Here is a 27,005-nt window from a genome sequence, read left to right as displayed (position 1 = left end):
CTCCATGTTTTCTTTCAATTGGCACCAAAATCGTGGCATTTGAACTTGTGGTTAGCAAATGGAAAGGTCTTAAAGTGGCGCCCTTGCAAAGGCTCGTTCCAGCAAAGAACCCAAGGCACAGAGTAAGTCACGCGCGCGCAGACCAGTACAGTGGTGCATCCAATGTTTGTGGCTATTTTTCTCATACTTCTAAAGGTTCCCTCAAGACATTTCCAACATCTAATGTGTGCTATCATATGTCAGCTTCACCATGAACCCAAGAGTGTGATATTTGAATATGTGGTCATTGGTTTAGAAAGGCTTGAAAGTCATCATTTAAGACGATTGGTGTGGTGAGCAAAGCATGAATTATGTCTATTCGCCAGCACGTACAAAAAGATTGAGAGAAGCTTACCATGAATAGTAAAACGTGTGGATTAAGGGTGAGGAAAATCTATGATACAACAATGCCTACCATAACTCTCATGCAACCTCATGCACCACTATATAACTCAAAACCCTTCACAAATCAGCACACACACACTTCATTTTTCCAGATTCATCACACTTCATACCCTCCTCTCACCTTTCTCCTCTTCTGTCTCGTCCCTCTCTCTCTCCACCACAACAAACCATAACAAACTTCTCTCTCCACCTTCAACCACCGTAACAGAATCGCAACAACCACCTCTCCTCCACCGTTTTCCTCCATCATTAACCTTCTCCAAACCTCACCTATCACTGCCGACTCGTCTTCGATAACAATCATCGTCATCTTCATTATTCTGAAGTTAAGTAGGTTTCAAAGGAAGCTTGCAGCAACGTTAATGGCTTCGTGAAGTAGATCGCGTCATCAAACGCTTGGGAGTGGTCAAAGATCCTGAGTTTACTTCTCAGGATTTTGCATATTCATCAAGATCCGAGATATCTCTTTGAGTGCAGATCTGGATTCGTGAAGTCCTCGTTCTTTGCTCGGAAAACATTCAGGTAGATCTCCATGACCTTTATTAGCATGATTAGAGAAGCATGTTAGCTGCGCATTGCATTTATTTTATGTGATGTCGATTCTTGTAAAGTTTACAGTGAATGCTTGAATATGTGAATCGTATATTTGAATGCTGCGCGTAGTTGTGAACCTGTTGATATGCGTTCTACGTGTTATGGTGATATTCTTAGAAGTTAGGGTTTATATTTTGGTCGCGGTTTGAATGTTAGAGGCATTAAAAAAAGAACTAATGGCAGATTCATGTTCAGCATGGAAATCCGAGTCGAGCGGTACCATCCTCGTGGATTTCTGGAAAACTTGGCGCTATCGCTGCCGTAGAACCGCCGGAGAAGACGACCGGAACAGTGGTTCCGGCGTCTGAGTTTGTTTCATTTGTTTCTATCCTCTCTGCTTACATGGCGTAATTCCGTTGGTTCATTTTCCCATTTAATGGCTTGTTTTGTTTCTTCAATGATTGGAATAATGAGTGGCATTCCGTGATTGGCTAAACCATGCTTTTTGTCCTGTTGTGACTTAAGTTTCACTTGCCCAATTGATTTTACGTTATGGCCTTTTTTGTGTCACGTAGCATGTTAATAATGAAAGAACCACATAATAAAAATAAAATGGCATGATGATAAAAATGAGCAGTAAAAGAGGGATGTAATAACACAAGTTGGGCCATGTTTTCATTGGGGCCTTGGCGCTCCTGTTACTCGCACCCCACGCTATTTGGCCCATGCACCATGTGGAATTGAATTTAGTTCAAACTTTTTTTACTTTCTCACCCCCTGCTGACAATTGAAAATAATAAAAAATAGTTTTTTATTTCATTGCTTGCTAATTGATTTTTGCCTAAATAAAAATTGATGAAAATAATTTTTTTGGCTAATTAGAATTTTAGAAATAGTTAGTGCTTTTTAGAATTTTTAATTGTTGAATTTCTTTAATTTTGATTTGTTTCCTCGTAATAAAAAATACTTAGTTTTTTAGTTTTAATTCATGAAAAATAGATAACATGATAAAAAATACAAATTGCTTGTGAATATTTTCATGGTTAGTTTATATTTCAATTCTTTCTTTTTTGTGAATATTTTCATATTTTGAGAAATGTCTAAAATACCCCTAGTTGTTAAAGTCGACTTTAGTCAACTTAAACAACTTCCTTCTTAGTTAATTCCCTTTAGATTTTAGTTTAGTTCTTAAATAGGTTTAGAATAACACTAGGTTTAGAAATTAGGCTAGTCTCCCCTTTCATTCTTTTTCTTTTTACAACATTAAAACATCTAATAAATAGTTGAATAAATTCCCTTAAAAAATCCAAAGAAAACACTTAAAAAACATTAATAAAAAAGTGAAAATCATTAAATAAGGGATGGAAGCTTGAATCTCCCTTGCTTAAGGGAATCATTCGAGTGCTTGGATCTCCCTTGCTTAAGGGAACCATCCGAGCGTAAGTTCCCAATTTCTAAAAAACACAAACCAAAGGGTAACTCGAATCTCCCTTGCTTAAGGGATCCATTCGAAACACCCAAACTCTCTTCTGTCTCTCGCCCTCGTGGCATTCTTAAGAACATGTTGAATCCATTCCATAATTAGGCGTGTAAGTCTCCAAAGGTCGAGCATCGTGGAGTGCGACTTTAACCTCTGTTCACCTAAAAAACACCAAAACACAGAAAATCTTGAGCCGAACTACGGTCGCTCTGATTCCTGAAAAGGATACGTAGGCATTGGGTCGCGGGGCCTAAGCGAGCACACTTGTAAATAATTCCTTCTTTTCCCCGTATTTCTTTTGCATTCATTCGCATTTAGGTTTAGACATAGATACACCCTTTAGATAGAAACAAACATAGGTGGATACCATCGAGTACGATGGGCGTGAGGGGTGCTATCAGGAAACCTAACTCAGAACAAGGACAATGTCTTTCGACCAGAGAACAGGGCACGGGAGTCGGTTACGCAAGGGGAAGGTGCTAGCACCCCTCACGCCCATCGTACTCGATGGTATCCACCTATGTTTGTTTCTATCTAAAGGGTGTATCTATGTCTAAACCTAAATGCGAATGAATGCAAAAGAAATACGGGGAAAAGAAGGAATTATTTACAAGTGTGCTCGCTTAGGCCCCGCGACCCAATGCCTACGTATCCTTTTCAGGAATCAGAGCGACCGTAGTTCGGCTCAAGATTTTCTGTGTTTTGGTGTTTTTTAGGTGAACAGAGGTTAAAGTCGCACTCCACGATGCTCGACCTTTGGAGACTTACACGCCTAATTATGGAATGGATTCAACATGTTCTTAAGAATGCCACGAGGGCGAGAGACAGAAGAGAGTTTGGGTGTTTCGAATGGATCCCTTAAGCAAGGGAGATTCGAGTTACCCTTTGGTTTGTGTTTTTTAGAAATTGGGAACTTACGCTCGGATGGTTCCCTTAAGCAAGGGAGATCCAAGCACTCGAATGATTCCCTTAAGCAAGGGAGATTCAAGCTTCCATCCCTTATTTAATGATTTTCACTTTTTTATTAATGTTTTTTAAGTGTTTTCTTTGGATTTTTTAAGGGAATTTATTCAACTATTTATTAGATGTTTTAATGTTGTAAAAAGAAAAAGAATGAAAGGGGAGACTAGCCTAATTTCTAAACCTAGTGTTATTCTAAACCTATTTAAGAACTAAACTAAAATCTAAAGGGAATTAACTAAGAAGGAAGTTGTTTAAGTTGACTAAAGTCAACTTTAACAACTAGGGGTATTTTAGACATTTCTCAAAATATGAAAATATTCACAAAAAAGAAAGAATTGAAATATAAACTAACCATGAAAATATTCACAAGCAATTTGTATTTTTTATCATGTTATCTATTTTTCATGAATTAAAACTAAAAAACTAAGTATTTTTTATTACGAGGAAACAAATCAAAATTAAAGAAATTCAACAATTAAAAATTCTAAAAAGCACTAACTATTTCTAAAATTCTAATTAGCCAAAAAAATTATTTTCATCAATTTTTATTTAGGCAAAAATCAATTAGCAAGCAATGAAATAAAAAACTATTTTTTATTATTTTCAATTGTCAGCAGGGGGTGAGAAAGTAAAAAAAGTTTGAACTAAATTCAATTCCACATGGTGCATGGGCCAAATAGCGTGGGGTGCGAGTAACAGGAGCGCCAAGGCCCCAATGAAAACATGGCCCAACTTGTGTTATTACATCCCTCTTTTACTGCTCATTTTTATCATCATGCCATTTTATTTTTATTATGTGGTTCTTTCATTATTAACATGCTACGTGACACAAAAAAGGCCATAACGTAAAATCAATTGGGCAAGTGAAACTTAAGTCACAACAGGACAAAAAGCATGGTTTAGCCAATCACGGAATGCCACTCATTATTCCAATCATTGAAGAAACAAAACAAGCCATTAAATGGGAAAATGAACCAACGGAATTACGCCATGTAAGCAGAGAGGATAGAAACAAATGAGACAAACTCAGACGCCGGAACCACTGTTCCGGTCGTCTTCTCCGGCGGTTCTACGGCAGCGATAGCGCCAAGTTTTCCAGAAATCCACGAGGATGGTACCGCTCGACTCGGATTTCCATGCTGAACATGAATCTGCCATTAGTTATTTTTTTAATGCCTCTAACATTCAAACCGCGACCAAAATATAAACCCTAACTTCTAAGAATATCACCATAACACGTAGAACGCATATCAACAGGTTCACAACTACGCGCAGCATTCAAATATACGATTCACATATTCAAGCATTCACTGTAAACTTTACAAGAATCGACATCACATAAAATAAATGCAATGCGCAGCTAACATGCTTCTCTAATCATGCTAAGAAAGGTCATGGAGATCTACCTGAATGTTTTCCGAGCAAAGAACGAGGACTTCACGAATCCAGATCTGCACTCAAAGAGATATCTCGGATCTTGATGAATATGCAAAATCCTGAGAAGTAAACTCAGGATCTTTGACCACTCCCAAGCGTTTGATGACGCGATCTACTTCACGAAGCCATTAACGTTGCTGCAAGCTTCCTTTGGAACCTACTTAACTTCAGAATAATGAAGATGACGATGATTGTTATCGAAGACGAGTCGGCAGTGATAGGTGAGGTTTGGAGAAGGTTAATGATGGAGGAAAACGGTGGAGGAGAGGTGGTTGTTGCGATTCTGTTACGGTGGTTGAAGGTGGAGAGAGAAGTTTGTTATGGTTTGTTGTGGTGGAGAGAGAGAGGGACGAGACAGAAGAGGAGAAAGGTGAGAGGAGGGTATGAAGTGTGATGAATCTGGAAAAATGAAGTGTGTGTGTGCTGATTTGTGAAGGGTTTTGAGTTATATAGTGGTGCATGAGGTTGCATGAGAGTTATGGTAGGCATTGTTGTATCATAGATTTTCCTCACCCTTAATCCACACGTTTTACTATTCATGGTAAGCTTCTCTCAATCTTTTTGTACGTGCTGGCGAATAGACATAATTCATGCTTTGCTCACCACACCAATCGTCTTAAATGATGACTTTCAAGCCTTTCTAAACCAATGACCACATATTCAAATATCACACTCTTGGGTTCATGGTGAAGCTGACATATGATAGCACACATTAGATGTTGGAAATGTCTTGAGGGAACCTTTAGAAGTATGAGAAAAATAGCCACAAACATTGGATGCACCACTGTACTGGTCTGCGCGCGCGTGACTTACTCTGTGCCTTGGGTTCTTTGCTGGAACGAGCCTTTGCAAGGGCGCCACTTTAAGACCTTTCCATTTGCTAACCACAAGTTCAAATGCCACGATTTTGGTGCCAATTGAAAGAAAACATGGAGGAGAGTAGTTTGTTATTGGTATGGAGTTCACAAGATGCTTGTGCTTCCCTAAAATCAACTTTGAATTATGCCTGCCACATGTTCGCCAAAATGCCTCGTGCTTGCCTTGTATTGGTGCCCATGCCTTGGCCAAAACGTGACTTGGTGAGGTCATGACTTTAAAGCTCCATAAATGATTCAATACCCAACCAAATTGCTTTATTTTTGTCTCATTGCACAGAGTGCATGGGGGATAAGAGATTCATTCAAATTTTAAGTCAAATTAAAACTTGTATCTCCTTAGAATTAACTTCAAAGATGGCACGCCACGTGCTTGTGAAAATGCTGCGTGCTGCCCAACATTTTGCCCAGCAAACTGCCTTGAATTCAGTGATGATTTCCCAACTTCCAATGATTATATCTTTTGATCTAAGCTTCAAATGGAAAATCTTTCAACTACACAGTTATAGAACGCCATGATTTGAACATTTTCTATGTTGAGCTTGTCTTGAATTGGGGCCTCAAAGCTTATGAAAAATGGACCTGAAGTAGGTTGTTCAGCCATGTTTAGAACCCTCAAGTATTTTTCTAAGTGTTAGAACTTGCCACTTTTAGAAATTTCACATTCTAACCAACTTTCCCAAAATGGTAATCTCAATGATTTCTTGATTTTATTTTGTTTCTTTGACTTTTCTTTGACTGGTTTTCCACCATGAGTCAATATTTGACAGTTGACTTTGACTTTGATCAAAAAGTCAGCTTTTCCTGATTTTTCCGATTCCAGATGAATTTCCTGATTAATTCGTTTTCTGATTTAATTCTCAATAAGTTTTCAACCAAATAAGCTTTAATGAATATTTCTTCAAGGCAATCATACTTCATACTCAAAATCAACTCCTGATTAAATTTTGACCAAACAGTCGACAGGGCTGACTTTGGTCAAAACCTTAGTTTGAAAAGCCTGATGAACTTGAGGATCGTATCTTTTAACCAGAGCTTTGACTCGGAGAGAATGAAACCCTGATTTTAGGAGTATGCCCATGGAAATGATCCTCTTCAATAAGACCTCGGATATGATTCTTCTTAACCAAGAATTTCCCCAACCTCAGCCTCTTTTTGTCAATTTTCTTAAGCAGTAATTGTGATATGGATGAATGTATTAGATGAATGACCTACATGAGGTATGCACATGAATGTGAGGTGAGGGCCTATTGGGGAATAAATATGTGGGCAAATCTTGGGGTGCAACATATGTCAAGCACACTTAACTATGGAGTTCGGGATTATGTTTATTTTAAGAGTCATACTTGTGAAAGATAGAAAGAAGTAAAGATTATGTTTGGGATTTACATCTGGAGAGATAGAAAGCATTAAAGATTATGTTCATCTTAAGAGTCATACTTGTGAAAGATTCTCGACAAGTTTGGTATGTCAAACTCAAAGCTTATTGTGACTCCGAAAAATCCTCAATACAAGCTAAATATAATTCAATGTTCAAGTAATGAGGCCAAAAGAACATATACAAATAACATACCATATGCTAACATAGTAGGTTCTTTGATGTATACTATGGTCTGTACTAGGCCAAACATAACATATGTAGTGAGCCTTGTAAGCAAGTATATAGCCAATCCTGGGAATACGCACTAACAAGCATTGAAGTTGATTCTAAGGTACATAAATTGAGGTCTCTGGGCAAATTATTTATTTATGGTAGAGTCTATGGTGATGATAAAAAAGTAGAAATCGAAGAGTTTGTCGACTCTGATTATGTAGGTTATATGGATTCGAGAAAATCTATTTTTAGATATGTGTTCTCTATGTTTGGCACAACAAGTAGTTGGAAAGCAACACTTCAAAAGAATGTTCCTTTTTCAACCATTGAAGCGAAATATTTTGGCCTCAGTAGAGTTGTGAAAGAAGAATCGTGGCTTGAATGTTTTGCTAAGGAGATGAAACTTCAAGGTCGAGCAATCTATGTTAAATGTAACAGCCAAAGTGCAATACGCCTATTGAAGAATTCATCCTATCAAGAGCGGACCATGCACATCGATGTGAGGATATATTTCGTGAGAGAGATAATCGAGCATGGAAAATTCCAAGTGTTGAAGGTTTTGACGGAAGACAATGTTGTTGATATGATCACCAAGGCATTGCCAAGTTGTAATTTTTTTCATACTGTATGCAGTTGATAAAGCGGCATGAAGAAAGCTAGTTTGTTCCCTTGATGTTGTAGAGTTTTTTTCAAGGTGGAGATTTGTAGTAATTGGATAGAACTTTAGTCTCGACAAGGTTTGGTTCGATAGAAGTCAAAGTCTTGCATATTGTAGTCGAAGTTAGTTCAAGCACGCAGTTGTCAAAATATGTTATGTTGCTAGCATGTCGAATTAGGCCAGTCTATTAGCCCAATTATTTAAATTAGTTTGTTCTTAAAGTTATTGCTTAATAATCTATAAATAAACTGGTTCTCTCATGTTGTTGAGAGAGCATTGGTTATTGTTATTCACTTGTAATATTTTAACCATAATTGAGAAATTGAATAGTAAAATATTTATAACCAATCTTGATTTTTTATTCTTCTTCCCTCTTCTCTTTTTCTCTCTCGTAAATAATAAAGTATTTTTTTGTGTTTGTTGAAAAAATTCAATTTTTTTATAATTTTAATTTGTTTTTGATAGCGCTTGTTACAACACCTACTTATATCAGAAGACTTTTTAACATTGTTTTATTCATTTATTTTAGACAGTTTTGATTGGATTGATTTCTTGTAGTCTCAAATATGTTAATGGTCACTATTAAGTGCCTTACATCTATATTTTATAACTCTCACAAAAGTTGTTTGGCTTTATATAAAGGAGTGTTTAACTTTCTTGATTTATTCTTTCTAGCTAAACTATGGTTTTTGAGAAAAAAAATTGATACACTATGTAAGAGAAATTTCTAAAGTATATACTTTAGAATTTTTTTTAAATTAGTAAAGATTAAGAAAGCATGAGATTAACTAATTTAATATAAAATTATGGTTGACCGAGTGGTTATGTTGTTTGGCTTAAAGTTTAATGATAAGATCATCTTTTTCCTTTTTATATTTACTCAAAATTAATAAAAGTTGCAAGTGCTAGTGATGAAACAATTGCATCTCTTTTATAATTGCCAAATGCTAACATGTGCCACAAATATATAAATAAATTATTTGTATTTTTTTCTAAATGCGTGCAATTAATTTTTTTAAATGTATGAGATATCTTCGAAGTTAGTATAAAATTTGTGTCAAAGTTTATAAAGTATTTTGAAGAGAATTTGTTATCCTATAACCAGAGGTCATGGGTTCGATCCTTGCCCTGGGCATGCAGCAATTTTCAAAAATCACAAATATAAACAGATACGTAGGCAGCAGGGTAGGGTCCGACGAGCGTGGGTACCATCGAGTACGATGTTTTGTTTTTGTGGTTTGCTGGCATTCCCTTCCTTTTCAGGATAAATATGTTAGTGGCGACTCTGTTAATTTTCGCGGTAGCTACAGCTGGCGACTCTGCTGGGGAAATAATAACATGCAAAAATACCAATAATAGAAATAATGACATGCATAATTTTCATGGGATTCCGTTTTGTATATAATTACTCATACTGAAACAATATAAAACATAGTAGAATGCATAACAGAAAATGGATAAAAATGTAGTTAAATGTGATTCTTAATACGTAGAAACACGCTTATAAAGGATATTCAGTATTACATAAAGTTAAAACAAAACGTGAATGAATCTATCAAAATTAAATTGAATTACTACATAGTCCAATTTTCTATTTGTAAGAAGAAGAAAAAGCAACATCGAAACAAAAAAATCCATTCCAACCAGTATTTTTGAATCATGTTACAGTGATATATTAAATTAATTTAAAAAGATTGAAAAATCTCATTTATTTATTTTATGATTATTGTTGAAATTTTGAAGAATTTTTTTTTTTTACTACACAGTTTAGAATGGTTTAAACTGGTTTTTAAAATTTAATTTGGTTAATTGAATTATTATAAATAAATGGTTCAGTTCATTAAGCATTTAAATGATTCAATTTTTTTATGGGCAATGTTGTTCAGTTCTAGTATATGATTCAGTTAACCATATTTTTGACACCTCTAATGCAAATGTGTGTCACAAATGCCAGCTATATTGTCCTAATAAATAAAGACTAGGTGGTTCATATCATTCTTGGAAGAGGATTCTTGGATGAGAATATAATAGAGCAGGTCTAAAGGGGTGAATAGACTCTTTTAAAAAATATTCGACCGATTCTCTAAAATGAATTATCATAGAGTTTTCAAAATTGTGGGTAGAAGGTTAAAGCGAAAATAGAAATATTATACTTTTAATGGAATTTTGATCACGTCGACAGATACACAATTCACAAAACTTATAGATTGTTCAACAATGAATATTTGAATGATTATATACTACACGAGATGTGTCCTAAACGATATTTCAATTATGGTCGGATTCTAACAACACTAGTTTTCTAGAAATTAATCACACTAAAACTCAATTAGGTACCAATTCTAACAAAACCTAAACTTACGTAATAAATTACTACCAAGTGAATAAACCTTTGGCTTTCCTAAAAAAACTACCAATTGAGTAAATGATCAGCTACGCTAAGACTTAAAAACTTAAGCATGAAATATTCTACGAAAATTAATTGCAAGAGTGAGAGAGATAGAAAGGAAGAGAGAGAGAGAGAGAGAGAGAGAGAGAGAGTACACTGAGATATATAGTGGTTTGGCGTTCGTCCTCGCTTTGTCTACTCCACTCTTCAATGGTTTCCCATAGGAACTTCCTTTGTTTCTTTTTATACAATCACTAATCCACGAAAATGCTGAGAAAAATAAATCTCTTATCTGGATCTTAACTTTTATACAACATAATGTCAAACTCTTATGCGTAATCTTTACGATTGATTCATACTTCTTAAACTGTCCAGCTTCACTAATTTACTCATGGTCTTCGTGTGTGACAATCACCCCTTGATTCCACCAATTTCTTAAGGGATGAATTGTCTAAAGTTTTGAGAAGAACTCCACCTTATTAGTGACCTTCCACACAATCACTACCAAGGTCACCTGGAGAGAAAAACCTCCTTTTTTTTCACTGGAATCTGTCACACCAATGACAACAACCTAAATCTTACAAACTTCGCGAAAATCTTAACTAAACCTTCAAGAACAATTACTTTGAAGATAATGTCTCCCTCAATCAATAACAAATCTCTCATGATTAAGATCTAAAATCATAAATAGAGGTTGAAGATGAAAGAAATTCCTTTGTAAGAGTTTTTGAACTTTAAAAAATGAGAGGGTGTTGATTGTAAAATTGTTAAGTTGTGTTTGGAAATGATATGACAAAATGAATTTATATGTGCTTGAGCTTACTCACAAAATTGAATAGAAAAAGTTAGTTAAATTCAAGTCAAGAACATTTCATGAGTTGAGTCAAATGAGCAAGTGAAGTGAAACAAGAAAACATAAAGATTTTAACCAATTTATCGCGTGACTCGAATCAAGTACAAAGTTTGATTCGAATCAAAAAGCTCGTGATTCGAATCAAGTGAAAAGACAAATTCAAATGAATTTGAACAGATCCAGAAGGGAAGTATGCAAAATTGACTAATTTGAATTAGGTATAAAATCTTATTTGAATCAAATGAAGCAGAGGTGACCTAGATCAGTCTGATTCGAATCAAGTGCGACTTAAGATTCAAATCACAAATTTGTCTGATTCAAATCAAGTAAAAAGTATGATTCAAGTCAAAGTATTTAAATAAATTTTGTTTACCTCTGTTCAATTTGACTCGAGTCAAGATATGTACATGATTCGAATTATGAAAATAAAATTTCAATTTTTCTTGATTTTCAAAAGATTTTGAGATTTTATTTCTACCTAACTTGAACTAATAACACACATATGATTCTTGTTCCCCTGACTCATGCAGTTGACTAAAAGCATCATTATCAAACTCAAATATAACAATTGATGTATGCATGCTTAAAAAACTAATTTGATTCAAACTTGATTTGAAGATATGCAATTATGAAGGAGACTCAGTAAACAATAATAAATAAAGCACGAAAGCGATAAGACAAACAAAAAAACAACCATATTATGGTTCTCTCCCTGAATGTATCAGACACATGCAACTTCAGTCTCCCCCTTTCTTATGCTTGAAAAGCTTTCACATGGAATTGAGTCTTCCCCTGAAACATTGCACACAAACAACACAACATAAAACAATTCTAGTTACACATTACAACTTCTTCCCTTCGACAATATTAGAAAGAGATAGATCTAAATGAATCTAAAAATCAAATAACCAACCTCAAAACGATTAATTACCTATGAACACATAAGCTAAACAGATAAGAAGAATATACAACAATAAAGATCGGATACATAATACGAAGATAGACATGTTATATGCAACAAAATGCAAAATAGACATGCAACAATATTCAACAACATATAATTAAGTGATTAAAATTATCATGTAAATGAATATTAAATAATGCATGAAAAAGTATATGAATGCTCAAATGCACATAATTAGCAACACGCATTTTAAAAGTTTTTTATGACAATAGTTTTGTAAAAATGTCAGCAAGCTGACTTTTAGTGTCAACATATTCAAAAACAACATCCCCTTTTTCTACATGATCTCTAAGAAAATGGTGTCAGATCTCATTTTGTTTAGTTCATGAATGAAGTACCAGATTCTTAGCAAGGCATATCTCACTAGTACTATTGCACTTAATCGAAATGCAGCAAAGTTTTAAATCATAATCTAGCAATTGGTGCTTTATCAATAACAATTGTGCAAAACAACTACCAACGACTGCATATTCAGCCTCGACGGTAGAAATAGCAACACTATGCTACTTCTTACTCTGGCAAGAAACTAAACATATTTCAAATAAGTGACGGGTGCCACTAGTGATTTTCTTATCCGACTTGGACCCTGGAAATTCAGAATTAGAAAAACTTACTAAGCTACACGTGCTACTTTGAGGACACCAAAGATCGTGTTGAAAGGTTCCGTCAAGATACCTCAAAATACGTTTTACAATCTTAAAGTGGGATTCCTTAGATGACGCATGATATATGGCCTACTCGCTGTTAAATAGGGTAAGGATCCGAATATACCTTTATACCTTGTTATGTCAAAATCCACTCCTTTCTCGTCTTTTTCAATTAGCATATTTGATATCATAGGTGTTGAGATACTTCACCAATATTTCATATCAACTTATTGAGAAGCTCTAAGCAATATTTCATTTGACTTATGAAAGTTCCTTCTTCGGCTTGTTTGATTTGAAATCTTAAGAAATATGTGAGCTCTCCCATAAGAGACATCTCAAATTCGCACAGTTTTTCAACTTTTAAACCTTATATCATTTTCCAATGCATGTCCTTTTAAAGATTCTTTAATTTGTAGGGTTGTATTTAGAATTCGTATCCTGAAGATTTTGATTATCTATTTATTTGACCCAAAGAATAAATCATTTAATATTTTTTATCTGTTAGTACAAGTAGTGCGAGTAGTACACAACGTCTACTGGAAACAATATGTCACACAGCAGACTTGTTGTGTAGGGTGACTAGAGCGTTGCTCTCAAAACATATTAGTGTTAGATCTCATGATCAACATGACGGGGGGCATAAGATGAACCATGTGTTGAATCTTGTTATAAGATATGAGAGAAAATTTTGGGTTCAATTATGAATGGTTAAACCTTCAATCGACTAGAAATGGGTGAAATGTTACATACATTAGACATATAACCTATATAATTAATGGCCTAGGATTTTGGGTGACGATCGTGTCTGCTTCTCTTGGTGTTCTGGAGCATTTGTGTCATTGTTTCTTCTGACTTCTGCAGACTCCCTTACACAAGTTATCCTCTTTATCTTTTTCATTTGAAGTATTATCATTTTGATCATCAAAAGTTTGGAAATATTAGAGGTTATTTGTGGACTTAGTGAAATTTGACCTATTATTCAAGTGATATTTTACTAACTTCCAAAGATCATAAATCTCTTAATTCTCAACCTTTTTTGTGCTTCTTTTTGCATAATATCACACTTGATGCCATCTAGAAGTTTATTTCAAGGTGAAGAATAATCACACGATCCACGCACCCTCGATTCACATGCTTTTGCACTCAATTTCACACGTATGAAGCTCTCGAACCTTAGCTATAAATAGAGGAAGATATTCTCTTCATTCTCAAGCTTGAATAGCCCCTCAAACCTCTGCTCAAACTCAAAATTTCCCTATGAAATTCTTAGATCGTATTCCATTTTTCACTCAATTTTAGCCAAGTTACTTGATTCTAATAGCTTCATCGTCACTCTATGAAGCTTTGACAACAATTCCCAAGCCTTGAGACCTTCTGAAATTATCCAACCAAGTGCTCATATTATCATCTCCGGCCATCACTTGGACAAGGTAGTTATAGGCTTAATTTTTGCTCAAAGGAGATATCACAATGTTTCTTGATGTTCACTAATGCTTTCCCCTAACTTACCTAGCATTCATCATTCGTTTTCACCACTTAATTTTAGTTTTCATTTTTTTAAAATGCATCGTGGTTTTGAAAATTCTCTTTGCTCAATTTGAATAAATTTTAATGGAGTACATGATTGAGTTTGCACTGATAATACGATCATAATGGCATAGGTCTAAAGACTTGAGGCACTACCCCAAAAAAGGGAAAAAAGGCGCTTTTATGGCCTTTAACAGCGCTTAAAAGCGCTGCCTATGGTGGCGCTGGTGTAGGTATAGGCAGCGCTTTTCTTTTACGCAAAAGCGCTGCCTTGTGTATACTTTAGACAACGCTTTTCCATCAAAAGTGCTTTCTAAATTAGGTCTATAGCAGCGCTTTTTCTTGGAAAAGCGCTTTCTAAAGTAGGCCTTTAGCAGCGCTTTGTCTAGCCTTTTATGCTTTCTGTTGGCATCTTTAGGCAGCGCTTTTTCAGGAAAAAGCGCTTTCTATTGACTCCCTTTCAGACAGCGCTTTTAAAAGCGTTGTCTAATGTATTTTTATGGCATCTTTAGGCAGCACTTTTCCAGGAAAAAGCGCTTTCTATTGTGTACTCTAGGAAGCACTTTTCCTAAAAAGCTCTTTCTTTTCTTCATGTAAAAAATGACATTTTAAGCGTTTTTTATGTAAAAGGGCTACCTATTCTTTCTTTTTTAGAAAGCAGTTTTTTGGGAATAATCCCATAAACATGTAATTCAAGCCTTACATTTCAACGAGCTTTTATTTCAACAAAGAAGCTATTATATACAAAAAAAGGCATTATATACCATTATAATACCATTATATACCATTTTAATCCAAAATATATACACCATTATAATTCAATTCACATGTTTGCAATAGAACCAAAATCAGCCTTAACAGTAACAGAGTCATCCTAAATCAGCCCTAACAAAATCATCCCTAACAATAACTAAATCAACCTTACCAAAGTCAGCTAGAAATCACCAAAATCCGACAAGCGGACGGTCCTGGTCCTACAAGGTATGAATAGAACAACACGGTCAATTAAACTAACTTGGCTCCAACACAATTAAACCTAATTTTTCATAACACTTTTCAACTTCCAATACCTTATATGATTCTTTTCTCAATAAAGTATTCACACAATTCCTCCTTGATTTCTTCCAATTAATTTTTCGTGTAATGAGCACACTTGTATTCATCAAAGTACTACATAACTAAACATAATATGCATGATTTAGTTAAAAGTAATAGATTATATGAAATATCCGATAAATATTAAAATAAATCCTAAGTTATAAATCCATACCGTGATTGGATTCTCTATTCGATTCAAATGAAGTATTTCTTTCATAAACATCATAACAAAGTATCCACAATCTATACTGTTACGTTGTCGAGCACACTACATAGAAAAACAAATAAGAATGTATAGTTGTCTTGTTTTATCAAGTAGCATCACTATTATAAGCAAAATTGTGAAAATTAATGTACCTCCACTTTGATCCATGTAATGTTGCTTGATCTAGACCGTGATACTCGAGCTTCTCTTTGAGAGCAGAATACTTGTATTGATCTAACAAAATAAAAACATATATTTAGAACAATCTCACAGAAATAATTAAATATACAAATACATACGAATATTTAGAACAATCTCACTTACGTATCAATCATTAACTTCATATCTGGATAATTTGTCCAATCACCATCTATCGAATTCAGATAATACCCCACTTCTTTGAAAGGATCAATAGTAACCAACAACCAGTGACGTCTATAAACTAAAACAAAAGTTTAGATGAAAATTTTCAACACAAAAGATACAAAGATTAGAATGAACTTAGAATGAAGTGCTAACCCTACATGAATAGTATTATACGATAAAAGATACATGCTTTATGTACTGCTGGCCATGAATCTCTCAACTAAGTGATATCTTACTGAATCTAGATCCTTAATAATTGACACTCCGTTGACACGGGAGGCAGACACGAAATGGAATCTGTTTGACAATTGATTCCCGCGCATCAATTTTTCATACAAGAACCTTAAATAAAAACATAATAAACATTTGACTATTTTTATTGAAATTTGTAAATAAATTGTTCGAATAATTAAAAAATAGATTGATCGCATTACCGGATGTATGAGTGTACTACACCGATGCCTAATTTTGTATGCTGAAAAATATGTTCCATTTCCTCTTTTGCAATTGTTTCGGAGCAAGAAAAACCAAAGATACCTTCCTCCATATTCATTTTATGAATAACACCATTCATCAAATTGGATGTTCCCACAAGTGTTTCAAGACACATCCAGAATCGAGGTACAAAAGGTTTTCTTGCCATGGTTCTTGGAAGATCCCTTTTCTTGTTGGGTACGCTACTAATTTTCTGGCTCACTTGTTGTGACTCTTGAGCAGGTACCTAAAATTCATATAACTTAGGTAAATTATAAAATCATGCAGTTTTTGAATTCAGATTATATGATTAACACTTTAAATGCACCTCTTTTTGTGATGCAACAAACTCACTATACCGCAAAATCCCTTTATCCTTAGATGCGGGTTTTCTAGGAGTCTAAAATTAACATGTAATAAAAATGTACGTAATGGTTCAGAATTGAAATTTGAATACTAAAAGATTCACAATGGTTTTCAACATACCTTATCATCTATGAAATTGAGGTCCAACGGCCATGCAACAAATTAGGGGTGGCAAAACGGGTCGTGGCCCACCGGGCTAGCCCGCGCATCCGCCATAAAATGGCGAGATGGGTTGGAATTTTGGGCCCGGCCCGCCAAAAACCCGCCGCACGCCAATGCTCGCCCCGCCAAAATCCTCCGCCCGCCAAAGCCCGCCTTGCTTATTCATTCTGTCCATCTTTTTTTGAGTTGATTCTAATAATTCTAATTCTTTATGGTCTAATTTATACATTTATTTGTAAATATATGCATTATTTTTTTAAGTAAAATTTGTTAAAGATATTTTTTATTAAAAGTTGTTTTAAAAAATAAGTGTAAAATTTAATTGAAAGGTAAAAAGTCAATTAATCTATTAAAAAATTTAAAAAATAAATTAATAAAAAAATAGGCGGGCAAGCCTGCCGCCCGCCAACCCGTCACCTTGGCGGGGCGAGCATGATTTTTAGGCCCATTTCGACTTGACGGGCTTGCCCACCCCGTTTTTTTTTGCGAGCATCGCGCGGGACGGAGTGGGTGGCCCGTTTTTCCACCCCTACAACAAATGTTCCTATTGCATCTCGCAACAATGTTGTCTCTGAAACAATGTCAGGTATTGTAAACTCGGTTTTTGCGAACTGACTCCTTGCTCTTTTTTTTTTGATTTTTTTTATTTTTGCAAGAGTCGCCACCGACTTTTATTTTGTCCAATATTTAGGAAAGGCATAAAAGAACAGAAAAAAGACCTTTTGACAGATTTTGGGTTCGGGGGGTTGGTTATACAAAGGGAAGGTTTTAAGCACCCTTTGTATCCATGGTTATCCATGGGCTCTTAATTGCTTAGCTCACTTTTTTAAATGCTTTGTTGATTTGAAAATAGAAGAAGTGAAGATGGACAATAGGTCACATAGGTCTCTGAAGAGTTTCACCGGGAATAATGCCCTTCAAATACCAGATGAAACTTTTGAAAATAGATGAGAAGTTTTGAAAATACGTTGTTTGAAAATGAAAGTGTTTGAGCAAGCAATTAGGAGTTATCTACTCTCAATTTATAAGATCTTTCCTATGCATTTAATACTTTTCTTAAATGATGGTATGATTAAAAAAAATAATAAGAGGGAAAACCATAGAGGTGCAAGTGTGCAAAGTGCCTTTTTTTTTTCAAAGTTTTTTCTTGATTATTAATGTTTTAGCTCAAAGGTAAAAAATATGGTCCAAGTGGACAAAAGGAAGATGACGGAAACATAAACAATGCGTCCAAATGGACAAAGAAAAAATAGCGGAAGCATAAATAATATGTCCAAATGGACAAACAGAAAATAGCGGAAACATAAATAATATGTCCAAATGGACAAAGATAAAATAGCAGAAATATAAATAATATGTCCAAATGGACAAAGAAAAAATAGCAGAAATATAAATAATATGTCCAAATGGACAAAGAAAAAATAGCAGAAATATAAATAATATGTCCAAATGGACAAAGAAAAAATGACAGAAATATAAATAAGGCTTAAATACACTTTTCGTCCCTGTAAGTTAGCGTGTTTTTGATTTTCGTCCCTGTAAGTTATTTTTTTGGGTTTTAGTCCTTATATTTCAGTTTCGCGTTCATTTTAGTCCCTAAAATCAAAATCCGCAGGAAATTTCACAAGAAAATCCGCAGGTAACCTGCAGATTTTCCTGCGAATTTTGGCTTTAGGGACTAAACCTCAAGCAAAAAGTAAGATATAGGGACTAAAACCCCAAAAAATAACTTACAGGGACGAAAATCAAAAACACGCTAACTTACAGGGACGAAAAGTATATTTAAGCCTATAAATAATATGTTCAAATGGACAAAGAAAAAATGACAGAAATATAAATAATATGTCCAAATGGACAAAGAAAAAAGGACAGAAATATAAATAATATGTCCAAATGGACAAAGAAAAAATGACAGAAATATAAATAATATGTCCAAGTGGACAAAGAAAAAATAACAGAAACATAAATAATATGTCCAAATGGACAAAGAAAAAATAACAGAAATATAAATAATATGTCCAAATGGACAAAGAAAAAATATCAGAAATATAAATAATATGTCCAAGTGGACAAAGAAAAAATAACAGAAATATAAATAATATGTCCAAATGGACAAAGAAAAAATAACAGAAACATAAATAATAAATAATAAAATAAAGCATAAAGCAAGAAATATAAAGAACAATATAATAAAATGCGGAAATTAAAGTCAATTGTTAGTATGTTAGCACGTGAATCATCTTGAAGTCAGTCAAGTATATTCACGATGTTAGTGAAGATCGATGGTGAGTGAACGATGATCTCGGATTTAAAGTTAATGAAAATTTATCAGAAGCTTGATAGAATCATAGCGACTACACGATAAATTTCAAAAGTCTTAAATCAACTACATACAATCTCTGCCATATTTGATCTTTTATTCTGATTCGGGACAAAGGAAAAAGATAAGAAATAATATCAAATAATATACAAAAATAAATATAAAACAAATTAAACTTAATTCATTCTTTTTTGTGATTTTTTTGGAATTGATTTTAAGTTAATTAACAAGTTAATTAAACAAATAATTATACAAATAATTAAACTTAACAAGAAAAATATTATTTTTATATGTCAAAAATTAGATTATAAAAAATATAAACCTAAATCTAAAAGGAAAATATTTTTGGAGTTTTTTGATTGGTTGAAAATAATTAAAAAAAGCAATATTTACATAATTACTAATTAATTAAGCAAAATAAATTAATTATGAAAAGAAATAAAATATTTTTATGTTAAAAATTAAATAAAAATTTTATCAACTTAAAACTAAAATTAAAACATTTTTTTTTTAGAAATTGAAAATATGCATAAATATGGAGTTTTTAATTCATGAACTCCTAACACTACTACATATTAAAAATTACATTGTACTTACTCTATGATGTCCCAAGAGTGGAATAGAGTGATTGAAATTGATTGAAAGTGGCTATTTGAATGAGCCTTGATTTTTACAAGTTTCTTGAAACTTTTGCAAAAAAATATAAACTTAAGCTATGACTTTGTGGTGATTGTTGTTGTTCTTTGTGTTCCTCCCCCTTTTTTTCCTCTTCTTGAATGAAGAAAATGAAGTTCTATTTATAGGCAAATGATTTGATATGGAAGCCTTGCAAGTTGGAATTGTCATGATTAATTTTGTGGAAAAAGAATGGAATATTCTTTCAATGAGTGCATTTCTTTAACCATGGTTAAAACACTCAAGTGTTATTCTCTTCAATCTTGCAATAATATCTTTAAGCATCTTGAATTGGTCTTGATTGGCAACCATAAGCATCTTTGATAATATCTTTGAATTATCTCACTTTAATTAAACTTTAAATGAATAAAATTTAATTAAAATGAAATAAAAATGTCATGAATCATGGATAGGTCGTGGATGCCCTTTAGACATATGGGAATCAAGATTGAATCACAAAAGAATTGGCCTTTTTGAAAAAAAATCAAATTTTGGTCATTACTTGTTTTATGCATTTTCCCAAAAAATGTCAATTTCATTAAGGCATATATCCCTCAATTTTGATCCTATGAAAGTGTTCTTTTACTTTTTGGAAAGCCCAAGATGTCCTCTACAAGCCACTTTGGAAGTGTTTTTGCATTTGGAGAAGTTAACTTGATGATATGGGCTTTGACAAAAAACTGCTTTTTGTTGACTTTGAAAATGACTTGTAATGTTTTGGCTTATATCTCTTAGGCGGAAGCATTTCTTGACCTTGGTCCCAATCAAAGTTGTAGAGAATTGAATTTCCTTGAGAATGAGCTTTGGTTAGAATTTTTCTGATAAATTATGAGAGAGTTATGGTCGGTCAAAGTTCAGTTGACTTTTAGGTAAAAAACTCTAATTTTGCAATTTTGAGTTTTGTCGATTTCTGAACTTTTCTTGATGAATTATGATCAACCATTGATCACATGATGAATCTTTTGACAAAATATGGATGTTGACAAAAAATTGCATTTTTGACTGTCTGTTGACTTTTTGGTCAAACTGGTCGTCTATTGACTGTTTGAGCTGTTGACTGTGCGTCCGAGCGAATCGAAGTTTGAAAATTTGTCTGGAGGTACTTTGAGACATATGGAGATCCATGAAATCCATTTGAGGTCTCAAAAACTCGTTCTCCTGGAAAAAAAAACAAAAACCCTAGTTAGGGACTGTTTGTGTAGGAGACAGTTAGGCGTACCTGATTTTTGTGCAGTGTTGAGTCTCTGTTGATCACGTGATTATCAGAAGACTTCTAGAACAAAATCTTGGAAATTTGAAGTGCGAAAAATTGATTTGACTGATGGTACAAACACGGAGAATTGCGCTGATAACGGGTTTGACTGGTAACTAACTGTCCGGGTATTAACGTAACAGTTAAAGTGAAAACTTAATAGTTAAAGTTAATTTTTTCTTTTTGTTTTTTTTGTGTTAATGGTGAAAAATTTATTTACCTGAGCTGTTAGAAAAAACACAAACATAATAAATAAATAAAATATACTGTAGCGAACGAAATTATCGATAATAACCTTGAAAAAATATTTAATGCACAGAAAAATAAATATTTAACACACATAATATTATCTTGATAATTAAACTACCGTACGACAGATAGTACAACATTTAATACTAACAGTACAAATATTACATAATATAATGAACAATACGACAAATAAAATAAACGGTACACTATTTGAAAGCGAAAGATACAACAAACTTTAAAAATGACGATTAAAAACCCATGCTATAAATAACAACATATAGATGAACGGGAGTGTAAGCAACCCAGGTCCACATTTTTCAGGACTATGCAGACAGAAAAAGGACATGATCACCACCAAAACAGTAATGACCATAAGAAAAAACGTATCCATCCACTTTGCCATTTTTGCCGGGGAAGAAGAGAAAATAATTATGAGATAGAAGTTTGAGAAATTTGGGAGATGAGTGAAATTTGATGTGAGAATTTATGGAAAAAATGAGGAGTATTTATAGAGTGAAAAGAGAGAGATAGAGACGTTGGGAATGGAGTGGTACCGTTTGAATAGTAGTAGGATTTGAAAAAAAGTATGGTAGGTTTTTGAAAAGAAAAGGGGTATAGAATAAAGCTAGAATTTGATTTGAAAGAAAGAGATTTGAAAAGAAAGGAAGATATTTGAAAAGAAAGAAAGAGATTTTGAAAAAATAATATAGTATAAAAATAAAAATTAGTGGGAAATAAAACCAAAAATAATTTAATTGTTACAAGTATAATCTGAAACCCGGACTCCGCACCTGCAAATTTTAATTCTGCACAAACTGCGTTAGCATTATTTATCTGAAAATAAATCTCAAATAAACAGTGTATGAAGTGATAAACAGTATTTGGCGTTTATGTGAGAATAAATTTAACAGCGAACCAAAATACTATATAAAAAATTCTAAAAATTGAGTATTTATAAAATCAGGATATTTATGAAATAAAAATCCAAGATTGTATAAAACTCCAAATTTTTAGACAGAAGTCTGTTGACTTCTTTTTTTGAAAAAAAAAGAACGCGGGCGAATTTTGGGGTATAACAATAATGATCATAACACTTAGAAAATGATGGGATCTTAGAGGTCAAAAATTGGGGTGCAACAGATGCCCCTATTTAAGTTTCTTCTATCCGGAGGTGTGAAGATTGGAAATCTTCGTTTTGACGTGATTGAAGAGACTTAAATATATATAAAAACACAATTTTTGAACCTGAGATGCTATGTAATGCTTATGATTATGAATGCATATGATTTCCACGAGATGGAAACAGGACACCACAGGGGAGAAGTAAACAGACTCCGTTGGGGAAAAGGTATAAGTCATCCAGGAATAGAATCGGACTTCACAAAAGAAAGAAATAATCGACAGAAGCTTTCAGGAATAAAACGTGAAAGGAACTCTGGACAGGAAATCAATAGAGACGTTCAGAAAGAAAAATCTCTGGAACCCATATCAGAAATAATTCAAGAGTAAAACATGAATGAATTTGGAAAGGAGTATAAATTGACAGAGGCATTCAAGAGTAAAACATGATTGAATATCACCATAGGCAATCAAGACTAAAACATGATTGAATAATCATCAACGGACAATCAAGAGTAAACCATGATTGGATAACATCATAGGCAATCAAGACTAAAACATGATTGAATAGTATCAAAAGCAATCAAGAGTAAACCATGATTGGATAACATCAAAGGTCATCAAGAGTAAAACATGATTGAACAACATCAAGGGTAAAACATGATTGAGACACCAACCGAGAGTAAAGCACGATCAAACAACATCAAGAGTAAAACATGATTGAATATAAATAAAGATCAATCAAGAGTAAAGCGTGATTGAATAATATTAAAGGTCAATGCCAAGTAAGTTGGACTTTGATCTCAAGCTAAGATGTTGATAACAACAAGACTTGGAAAAATATAAATGAGCATGAATTTGTTTCTATGCATGATGTTGAATTTTTTTCTATGCATGATGAATGCTCAATGCAATGTAGTTACTTATGACAACTGGGATAGACTCTTTTGTGAGGTAAGATTGGAGCTTTGATTCCTCAACACGGAAATTCTACCAACTCTGCTTCGGAAGATGCTTGAATAAACTTCTTGTCATACTGATAACTGTATTAAACAAACGATCCTTTGAGAAGAACTGATAAACTATGCTTGAGGATTGCTGAAGAAGATTGCCCCTGATTGAATAATTGTTGCAAGTTAACTGATCATGGCTTCAGTTGAACTATGTTGGGGATGAACTGATCACGGATTCAACTCTTGAAATGAATGTTGGGAAGACTTGCCATAGTATACATCTTGAAGAGGATATTCTGATCAACAAATCTTGATTAAACATATGAACAACAGGATCTTGAAGCAACGTGCCCCTGATAGGATCACTGACCAAGTTTCTCGACTGTTTGAACTTCCTAGAAGATGAGTGCTTACTTGCAAATAAAATGTTCATTCAAGAATGGTAATTTTAATGCAATGCTCAAAACATATTTTTGAAATCAAAGTCACTTTGTAAAGAAAATGGAATCACTGGTCAAAACATAAAGGTTAAGACAATCAACATGAAAGATAAATCAAAGATATGGTATCAACATAAATGATTGGTAAATCTCTTGGGAGTCAGCTTACGCAACCTTGTTGTAGTATGCTTTCAAACAAACCTTGCTTCAATTAGGGCTTTTGAAGGTTGTAACGTGGTCAGGTTCACGGTTTTAAAAAAAAACAAAAGGTATAAGGCTCAAAAATTTTGTAACCCACCCCATCTTCGTGATGATCTTCAGTCCTAAACTCAGTTAATTCAAAATATGCATTCAGGTTCCAAGAGACTTCTGGAATTTTACCTGTTGTAATGATGATAGTTCACAAGCCAAAAAAAACTTAGTGATGGCAGTCACTTCTTCCTTTTGATAGTCACAACATTTCGTGGTTCAAGAATTTATTGACTTCTCTCTATTTTCTTTCTTTTGATATCCCTAACTTTTGCCTGAACTGTTGATTTTGAACTTACAGTCAGCGGGATGCCTTAATTTTGCCTAAGCCATATTTTGACTTAGCAGGCCTTTCGTCGATTTTCCTTTTTGATACTTTTTTTCCTGAAAGATAGTGACTACCTTGCTTAATGATTATAATGAACCATCATCGACTTTTGCTCGGCGTCTCCAACATTTCTTTGATGTAAGCGGAGGAAAGCTTGTGATTAAAACACTTGTTGATAGGTGTATTGAATGACTCTCTTAAAATAGAATGCACAACCAAATTAACTGGGAACTACCCTACCCCGGGTTAAAATGTGGGTTATTTCGTACAGAAAGAAACACCAACTTCTAGGCTCAAAGGGGTTGACAAGGGATTAACTTCCTTATTTCTCCAGTGTTTGGGAATTGAAACAATGCCTGTACATCGTCAGTAAAGTTTTATTTGAAAGCATACAGTTCAACAACTTGGGTATTTCGTTGTCATCATCCTCCCTTTAATCTTTGCATAAAACACAAGTTTGATAGAGAAAGTAAAATATTTTTTTTTTATAAAAGAAGCATAAACATAGACATAGTAGATAAAAATGAATTCAAACATACGATGCTCATTTCATTAAAATTAACATTCATAAACAAACAAAGTCTAAAAGTAAACAGCACAATTAAGGAAATGCAAACAGTAAAGAAACTAGGCCTAGTGACTAATCAGCAACAGGGATGAGCTATCCCTTCTGAAACACTTGGCTTTAGGAAGATAATTGCCTTTGACTCGTTTTCAGCCATTCTGATTCGGCAAAGGATTAGTGACAACATTGGGACAAACATTCTTAAAAGATAACAACTTTGATCTAACCAACTCTTGAACTCTGGCCTTCAAAGGGAAACATCTTTCTAAATCATGGCCCGCTGCCCCTTGATGGAAAGGACAATGAAGATCAGATCTGAAACCATCAGGGAGAGGGTTTCGAGGAGGAGGCATAGTTCTTGTTGTGATCAACCCTTTATGAACCAATGCAGGATACAATTCAGTATAAGTCATAGGGATGGGGTCAAAGTCAACCCTATTACGAATCTGATTTTGGTTAGCAACCTCGGGTTGAGGAGCTTGAACTCGCACAGGAGCAACAGCAGCCACATAAGGTTGATCACCATTATGAGGTCTATGACGAGATCTTCTGTCTTCCGACACAGCATTCGTCTCATTTTTCTTCTGGAAGTTTCCATAAGGCTTCCTCACCCCACTAGAGGATTCAACAACATGAGTAACTTTCCCATTCTTGATTCCTTGTTCAAGTCTCTGACCAATGGTTACCAAGTCTGTGAAGTTGGAAGATACACTACCGATCATCTTCTCCCAGAAGAAAGGTGAGAGAGTATCCATAAACATGCCTGTTAGTTCCTTTTCAACTAAAGGTGGCTCTACTTGGGAAGCAAGCTCTCTCCAGCGTTGAGCGTATTCCTTGAAAGACTCTTTCTCTTTCTGGGACATGCTTTGTAGTTGTCGGCGATCAGGTGCCATGTCCAAATTATACTTATATTGCTTAATGAAAGCATCAGTTAGGTCTTGGAAACATTGAATACGACTCCTCTCGAGTCCCATATACCATTTTAGCGAAACTCCGCTCAAACTATCTTGAAAACAATGGATGAGCAGTTTGTCATTTTGAGTATAAGCAGCCATTTTGCGATAGTACATGATCAAATGACTTTTTGGACAGGTGTTTCCTTTGTATTTCTCAAATTTAGGAGTCTTGAATTTTGCAGGCATGACGACATCAGAAACCAAACACATATTCTTAGCAGCGACCCCAAAGTAATTATTGCCTTCCATGGCTCTCAATCGCTTTTCCAAAGTCTGATATTGTTCTTTGACACCTTCAATATCTCCAGCATCCCCTTGGCTTCCATTCTGGGAATTGGCAGCTTGGTATTCAAATAAAGGATTCTCATAAGCATGTTGAGCAACAGTATGCATAATGGGCTGAGATTCAGTCATGATAGGAGCACGAATAACAGGGTTTGAAGTTTGACCTATCACAGGTCGTGATGATTGACCAATACCAGGAGTCTTCTCATAGGGAGGAGTAAAATCAGGTGGCAAACCAAACTCGGGCCATGTTGAAGGTGGTTGTTGAGTGGGTTGAGGGTCAACATCAGCACTTGGGACTTCAACAATGACAGTCTTCTGAGGCGGTTCCCCTCTAGCAATCAAAACTTGCAGCATTTCAGTGAGCTTAGTCATACTTGACTTCAAATCCTCTATTTCCATTCTGACCTCTACGTTATGTTGCTCTTGATATTCCATTCTTAATCTGACGTTGGCTCTAGTTTCGTACTTGTGTGAAGGAATCAGCTTGACGGTAGACAGACAACTCTGAAGATGGAGACAGACAAGGATAAGTTTCTTGGGTAACCTGGATGTATGTATGCAAATTATGCAATGGT

Source organism: Vicia villosa, linkage group LG6, assembly GCF_029867415.1.
Source record: "Vicia villosa cultivar HV-30 ecotype Madison, WI linkage group LG6, Vvil1.0, whole genome shotgun sequence".
In the NCBI taxonomy this organism is placed as follows: Eukaryota; Viridiplantae; Streptophyta; class Magnoliopsida; order Fabales; family Fabaceae; genus Vicia; species Vicia villosa.
This window is presented reverse-complemented; position numbering follows the sequence as displayed.